A 7,041-nucleotide genomic window follows, 5' to 3' on the forward strand; every position below is an offset into this window, starting at 1 on the left:
AGAATAGTCGTGGCATTTGCTATTGAATGCTGGTGGCAATCTAGTCAGAAGAGGACCCCGCGCTTCACTAATTTTCCCTTTTTGTCGTTCGGGGTGACTTCTTACCAGGGATGTTATTCTTGACCCCCCGGGGCAAACGGAGGCGTTCGCCTGGTCAGCGTCAGGAGCCATCCTAACTGAGGCCTCGGTGAGTGCTTTTTGTATGACTGGGCAGTGAAGCTTTGTGAATGACCTGGCTATTGCTCAGTGTACTCCTAATTAAAGTGTCTTTTACTGTGTGTTCCCAGGCTTCCTCTTTTCCTTCGGTCGCCGTGGATGTGCCGGACACCTCTGGCAGGACTAACCCTAGGGCTTTTATGTCCAACGTGCTGTGCTGTGTGCCTGCAGGTAAGAAAAGCTGGGAGTGCGGTCCCTCTGCTTTGATTGCTGTGCCTCTTTGGTAGTGATTTTGGAGGGGAATCGTAGAGCGATTTGGTTTGAAGGGGACCTTCAAAGGCCACCCTGTCTTCCGTGGGCAGGGACACCTTCCACTGTCCCCGGTTGCTCCAAGTCCCGTCCAGCCTGGCCTGGAACATTTCCAGGGATGGGGCAGCCTCAGCTTCCCTGTGCAGTGTGCTCTAATATCTCTCCACTGGCATCATGAAAAATGTCGTCAGCGTGTTTTGTTGGACGACGGGAAGCAGGACCGGGGTGAAAATGACATTCTCTTAGATGCTGGGACGAGGAGGACTCGTGCGGGCACCTCCAGAGACAGCGGGAATGGGAGCGTGCTGCGGAGAAGGAAAGTTCCAGGTGGTGGGTGCTGAGAAATTTGTCCTTCCCTTGCCCTGTGCTCTGCACTTAGCAATAGGTCAAGTGCAGAAGTTTCCTGGGGACCCTGGAAAATGATGCCGGGTCTGCTAAGAAAAGTGGGGCCAAAAGAGCAGGACCTGGGTCTGCGAGCGTGGGAGAAACAAGGGACGGGGTCATCCTCTGCCTCCAGGTGGGAGGGCAGCAGGAAAGGCCACGGACTAAAGCACAGAAGTGCCGTTCCCCAGGGAGCCCCTGCCCAGCACTGAGCTTGCTCCTGCACTTGCTGTCCCTTTCCCAGCGGAGCCGAAGCGTCGGGTGCGGGTGCCGGGGGGGATGGAGCTGCCGAGGACAAACTGGGAGGGTGTTTGCGAGGGAAGGGGGGGGGAGAAGGAGCTGCTGACGTGCTTTTTTTACTTCTTCATCCCACAGAATTGCCACGAGAGGAAATACTTCAGAGGGGCTTCCCTCCAGATAAGCCCTGAATATGCCGGGAGGTTTCAGCCGGGAGAAAGGAGCTGTGGAAGAAAAGCAGCCTAAAAATAGCCAGTGGAGATCATCAGGTTTTCCAGCCAAGAAAAACAAGGAGGGAGATGAGGGAATCGGGTTCCAATTCCTAATGATTTGGTGGGTGCAGGAATGCTTTCTGTGTGTTTTCCCAGTCCCTTTTGATTCCTGGGATGATTTTAAAATGATGGCTTTAGCAGTCAACTAAATTGGAGATGTTGTTTTTGAGAGGAAATGAGGCCAAATAAATGCAGAGTTTTGGGTCATTTTTTGGGGTGATTTGGGTCAGTTTTGGGTCGTTTTTTGGGGTGCTTTGGGTCAGTTTTGGGTCAGCTTTTGGGCTCAGTTTTGGGTCAATTTTTGGGGAGCACAGGGTGTTACTGGGGGTTGTTGGGGAGCGCTGGGGGTTATTGGGGAGCACTGGAGAGCACTGGGTGTTACTGGGGAGCACTGGGAGAGAAAATGAAAAATAAAGAGAATAAAAAATAAACGAAATAAAAAAGGAAATATAAAATACAAAAAAAAAATTAAAAAAATTAAAAGCAAAAAAGCTAAAAAGGAAATAAAATGAAAATGAAATAAAAGAGAAAAAAAAAAAAAAGAAACCCCTTCTTGGGTACCCCGTTTCCTCTCCTCCACCCCCCCTCCCTCCAACCCGTAAATGGTGGGGTCATCACCCCTAAAATGTGAGAAAGGGACCCCAAAATGTGGGTGGGGGAACCCCAGGGAGCCGAAAAGTGGAGGGGGAGCCGCAGCAAGAAACCGAAGCAGGGCGGTCGGGCGGGGGGGTGGGAGGGGTAGCCAAGGCGGCGGCGCCGGCGCATGCGCAGTCGTTGGCTAGACGCCGGCGATCACGTGGTAACTAAGGGCGGCCAGGAGCGGGACCGGGGACGCATGCGCAATGGCTCTTGTGCCGGTGCAGCGCTCCCTGCTCAAGGTAAAGGCCGGTTCCGGCGGCACGGCGGGACTTGCGGTCTCCCGTCTCTCCCGGGGTGTGTGTGGGGGGGAATAACATGAAGATTTTTGGGGTGAAAGCGCAGAAATTAGCGAGGGACGCTAATTTGGGTAAACTCGGTCACCGGAAGTAGAGAGCGACCGGATTGTTTTCGGCGGCGCACCAGCAAAGATGGCGCCCTCCCGGACCGGAAATGCTGCGAGGCCACCCCGAAAGAAAAATGGCGGCGCCGGTACCGGAAGTCCTCCAAGGCCGTACACAAAGATGGTGGGCAACGGCCCGGAAGTCCGCCAAGCCCACAGTAAAGATGGCGGCGCCAGGACCGGAACTTACCCGAGCCCACACTAAAGATGGCGGCCCCAGCCCGGAAGTCCGCCAAAGCCACACTCAAGACGGCGCCGCCAGGACCGCAGCTTAGCCGAGACCACACTCAAGATGGCGGCGAGAGGCCTCCTTGCCTCAGAGAGGCGTCTATCCTGTTGCCTGACCTCCGCCGCGACCCGGACCCCCGCCCCGCGCCCGCAGCACCGTCTCGCCGCGCCGCTTCCCGCTGTGCGGACAGGGCGGGGCGCTCGGCGGCGCCGGGCGCGGGCGGCAGGTTCGTGGGCGGTGGCAGGCACCGGCGCGGGCAGCCTCCTCTCGGCGCCGCGGCGCGCGAGGACCCCAGGCGCCAACGCCGCGCCGCCCGCTCGCCCCGCTCCGCTCCCGCTCCTGCTCCCGCTCGGTCCTGCCGTGCCCTGGAGATGCTGTCGGGGCTGCGCCGCCGCTTTTTCCCCCGGAAGCGACCCACGGCGGCAGATCCGACGGAGATCGTCCCCGGGGTAAGCGGCGGGGGCGCGGCCGCTCTTCTGCCTCTCCCGCGGCCGTCGGGCCGCAGACAGGGGAAGCGACAGGCAAGTTTCTCACCTCTGCGGAGAAACTTGCACCTGCGTGCCGCCGCAGAGCCGGGTTCGGATGTACCCTGGCATTGCACACCCTCCCCCCCCCCCCGCGGGGAGGGTCTGCGCAGCCTCGGGGATCCTGTCTGTGCTGCCGGGAGAGAGAAATCCTTTGGGAAGCTGGGGTGGAAACAGCAATTCTGTGAATTGCTCAGCTTTTCCTAGGGAAGGGCAGGTTTTAGGGAAGAAAGGCCCGTACTCGCGAAAGGCGCCGCGGGTCTCGCCAAGGGAGATAAATGCCAAGGCCAAATAAATGCAGAGTTTTGGGTCATTTTTTGGGGTGATTTGGGTCAGTTTTGGGTCAATTTTTGGGGAGCACAGGGTGTTACTGGGGGTTGTTGGGGAGCGCTGGGGGTTGTTGGGGAGCACTGGGTGTTACTGGTCCTTTTTTGGGGAGATTTGAGTCAGTTTCTGGTCACCTTTTGGGGTGATTTGGGTCAGTTTCTGTTCATTTTCTGGGGAGGTTTGGGTCAATTTCAGGTCCTTTTTTGGGGGAGATTTGGGACAGTTTTGGACCATGTTTTGGGGAGATTTTGGTCAGTTTTGGGGTCATTTTTTGGGGTGATTTGGGTCAGTTTCTGGTCATTTTTTGGGGAGATTTGAGTCAGTTTCTGGTCATTTTTTGAGATAATTTGGGTCAGTGTCTGGTCACCTTTTGGGGTGATTTGGGTCAGTTTCTGGTAGTTTTTTGGGGAGATTTGGGACAGTTTTGGACCATTTTTTGGGGTGATTTGTGTCAGTTTTTGTTCATTTTTTTAAGAGATTTGTACAGTTATGGACTTTTTTTTTGGGGAGATTTGTGTCAGTTTGGGGTCATTTTTTGGAGAGATTTGGGTCAGTTTGTGTTCTTTTTTTTGGGGAGATTTTAGTCATTTTCAGGTTTTGTTTTGTGGAGATTTGGGAGAGTTTTGGACCATGTTTTTGGGAGATTTATGTCAGTTTTGGGGTCATTTTTTGGGGTTATTTGCCTTAATTTTGGGTCATTTTTTGTTATGATTTGGGTCAGTTTAGGATCCTTTTTTGGGGAGATTTGCCAGAGTTTTGGGTTCTTTTTTGGGGGAGATTTGGGTCATTTTCTGTTCATTTTTTGGGGAGATTTGGGAGAGTTTGGGGTCATTTTTGGGGGAGATTTGGGTTAGTTTCAGATCATTTTTTGGGGAGTTTTGGGTGATATTTGGGTCATTTTTTGCAGAGATTTCAGTCAGTTTTTGAGTTCAGGTTTGTGCCCAGGCTGGCCCACCAACTGCACCTGAAAGTCAAAGAATACAGGCTTTCTTTCCTGGGGATAAGGGCTGTTGTTGGCTTTCAGGAATTCTGTGCTGAAATTGCCAATAGAAGTCCCAAAATTGAATACAAACAAAGATTCCTCCCAGACAAAAGGTGCCACCACAGAAAGCTCTCGCTAGCCATGGAGTCCTCAGGCTGGACCACCAATTGCACCTGAAAGCCAAAGGATATGGGCTTTCTTTCCTGGGGATAAGGGGTGTTGTTCACTTGTTTCAGCCCTGCACTGCAACTACCAGTCCGACTTCCAAAATTGAATACGGATTAAGATTCCTCCCAGACAAAAGGTGCCAGGACAGAGCTCTTGCTGCCCATGGAGTGTCAGGCTGGCCCACAAACTGCACCTGATAGCCTGAGGTTCAGTCCTTGTTCCCAACGTCGAATAAACAAACACCTTGCTGTTTAAAGATACAAAAGCCTCTGAGCAGTTTTTCCTAACGGGTTTTTCGGCATCACAGTCTAACTGTTACCAAATACTGCCACTGTAACCCCTAAACCGTCACCCAGCGCCAGATCCACACACCTCTGGAACACCTGCAGCAACGGTGACTCCACCACCTCCCTGGGTAACCTATCCCAATGCGTGACCACCCAGTTTTTTCCTAATTTCTAATCGGAATCTCCCCACTCTTATTGTAAGGCCATTTTCCCTGGTCCTCACTGCAAGACAGCGGCTCTTTCCCGGTTCAAACCTCGGCACAGCCCCCGAACCGGGCGCGGGTCCGTGGAAGCGCTTCCTGATTCTCGTTATTACATCACTCCACATCCCCCGTCGCGAAGCGCCCTGGGAGCCCCGGGGGCTCAGCCCAGCACCGCGGGAGGGTCCCGGCATCCCCAGGGCTCCCTCTGGGCCCCCCCGCGCCTCGTTCCGGTAGCGCCAGGATCACCCTTGTCCCGCAGCTCCCGCAGGTAGGACGCGGCCACGCCGCGCTGCCCCAGCCCGCGCCGCTCGAACCCCCCCCGAGCCGCTCCAGCTCACCCCGAGCCGCTCCAGCTCCCGCCGCGCTTCTCCAGCCCCCGCCATTCCGCTCCAGCCCCCACCCCCCGAGCCGCTCCAGCCCCCACCCCCCGAGCCGCTCCAGCCCCCAACCCGAGCCGTTCCAGCTCCCGCTGCCACCCCCCGCAGCGCTTCAGCCGCGCAGCCATCTCCCTGCGCCGGGCGAGGCTTCTCCCGGCAGGGAGGGGCGCCTGCCAGGAAAAGCAGGAACACAGCCCGTGTGTCCCTGGCAGGGAGGGGGGCTCTGAGGGACTCCGGGGGATTCCGGACACACCCCCCGGGCACCGTGGGGGACCTTTTGTACCGGGGATTCCTACCCTCTGTGAGCGGCGGAGCTGTGCAAGGAGGGGACTTCATGTTAATTTTGGGAGTTAGACCTGCTATTTCGTTGCTGGGCTCCGAAAGCAACCGACACTCTTTCCCCTAGGAAAGAAAGGCTCTAGCCTTTGTGAGTCAGGTGCAGTTTCAGTGCAGGGCTCCGGCAAGCTAACAAAACCCTTTCCACGCATATAGAAAGTTTTCCCACCTGCACCTGACACCCAAAAGCTATAGGCTTTCTTTCCTGAAGGGAATGGCTCTCATTTTCTTACAAGATACAATCCCAAATACAAATTCGAATACTAAATCAAATACCAACTACAATACCTGCTCTCATTGAGTCCTTTTCTTCGTCAGGCTCTTCACCCATCGTGATTTTTAAATCAGAGATGCAAACCAGGTGCTTCTGCTCCCAGAGCCTTTATACCTTATGGGATTGGGCTACTCCCTTTCCCCCGGGGCCTCATGGGAAGGGAGGTGGGCACGGCTAGGGGTATATTAACCCCAGCCTTTGCCCAGGGAGGTCATCCAGCAGCCGGGCTTCAATGGAAAAAGAGTTCTCCCATTCTTTCATTGAATGGGATTTCTCAAGCTATTCCTGCTTTATTGAAGCATCAGCTTTGGCATCCGAAGAAACAGAGCTATATATGGCAATGAAGAGGATTACACTCAAATGCAGGGTTTTTAAATTTAATAATTTTGTGTGCTGTGTTGGTGCTTTTCTAATTTGTTACCTTTTTTTCTTTTCCTTAGGAGCCTTGCATCTTTTAGGATGTCCCGATCATCTCAGCTGCAGTTTGGCTTTTTTTCACCGGTGTTATCCAGTCCTCAGGTGAAGCTGCTCTGTGTTGAAGATGGCTACAGACACCCAGTTTGCCAATAATCAGTGGAGAGTTACAGCCCAGAGATGGAGGGAGGGCTGGGGTGCCAGCTTAGGAATTGCCAGGGGTGTTTTGAAGGTAGGATGGGTGGAAAGCTGTGTCCAGGAGCCCCCTAAATGCCTGTGAAGGCATCCACTGACTCTTCAGATGTGCCACTTAAGTTTTCCTCTCCTTCACCCAGATATTCTGTGCGATTTCAGCTGCAGTCTTTGGCTGCAGGCAGTGACCCTGGGTGGTTTGCCTAAAGAGAAAGGAGACTCTTTGAGCTCTTCCAATCTGTCTGGGTGACTTTGGTTAGGGTTTCTTTACCATGTCAGAGGAACAGGGTGTAAAGGAGAGTTGAACAGAACAGAGGCTAGAAGAGCAAAGCAA

General features: G+C 54.2%; 1 long non-coding RNA gene across 1 annotated transcript; it reads left to right on the forward strand.

The window, feature by feature from the left end:
* Window positions 1-28: 28 nt before the first annotated feature.
* LOC113959631 lies at window positions 29-1,431 on the forward strand. Its single transcript, XR_003531885.1, has 3 exons — window positions 29-187; window positions 288-387; window positions 1,222-1,431. It is a non-coding gene; the product is annotated as an uncharacterized LOC113959631 (long non-coding RNA).
* The last annotated feature ends 5,610 nt before the right edge of the window (window positions 1,432-7,041 follow it).

This window comes from Corapipo altera, unplaced genomic scaffold (genome assembly GCF_003945725.1).
Source record: "Corapipo altera isolate COAL_440 unplaced genomic scaffold, ASM394572v1 302, whole genome shotgun sequence".
Classification (NCBI taxonomy): domain Eukaryota; kingdom Metazoa; phylum Chordata; class Aves; order Passeriformes; family Pipridae; genus Corapipo; species Corapipo altera.